We start from the raw sequence: 1,059 nt of genomic DNA on the forward strand, positions 1-1,059 counted from the left end.
AGAGAGAGAGGAGACACAGAATCTGAAGCAGGCTCCAGGCTCCGAGCTGTCAGCACAGAGCCTGACATGGGGCTCAGACTTGTGAACCTCAAGATCATGACCTGAGCCTAAGTCAGATGCTCAACTGACTGAGCCACCCAGGTGCCCAATCCATATTTAATCTTAATTGAATTATCTACGAGCAGGTATACACATTTCTGTTGGGCATGTTGGGTGGGATTGCTGGACCAAGGGGGTATGCATATGATCTACTTTAATCCAACTAAACCACTCTCTCTCATGCTGTTCCCATTAGCACTATATGAGAGTTTCATTTGTTCCTCATCTTCATCAATACGTGTTATTATCTGATACATATGGTCATGTCACATTGTAATTTTCATTTGCTTTTCCCTGAGGACTAGTGAGGTTGAATCACTTTTTTCTGGGGATGAATTTCCCAATTCTATTCATGTCTTACATCCTAGAGCCTTGGAAGCTAGGTTTATACTCTCTGAGCAGAGCAAGAAATGTGAGAAGTATTCTCCAGGATGTTTAGCAGAAAACATTTAGAGATACTGATACTGGCGGTATCCCAACCAAAGAATCCAGTCATATCTTTCTACAGTGAAGCCATAATTGACAAATTTGTCCATACATGCAAAGCTTCTGATCAGCAACCTGAAGTCCGACTATATTATGAGGTAGGCAAAGGACACTAAACATTAGAAAATTTGCTTACATGCATTATAGACCCAAACTAAAAACAGCAACCACATAAAGCAACTAAACAAACAAATAAACAAGGAACAAAAATAATTGGCAAGAAATGTTAGCTTATCAGAGGAAAGCATTTTTTTGTCCTAATAATATGAAAGGTAAATACTGGTCTAGGAAAAATTATGCTATACTTCTCTTGAGAGGATGGATGCACTGGTAATGTATTTGCAGCGGGTACATGTATTGGTCATATGCAGGGAGTGTGAGTGGGGAGTGGGCGTGGGAGAAGTTAGAAAAATGATTTAAATGTTCATCTTCTATTGTGAAGAGTAAATGCAAGATGCCTGAAATTGAAAAAAT

Source organism: Suricata suricatta, chromosome 2 (assembly GCF_006229205.1).
Source record: "Suricata suricatta isolate VVHF042 chromosome 2, meerkat_22Aug2017_6uvM2_HiC, whole genome shotgun sequence".
Taxonomy (NCBI): Eukaryota; Metazoa; Chordata; class Mammalia; order Carnivora; family Herpestidae; genus Suricata; species Suricata suricatta.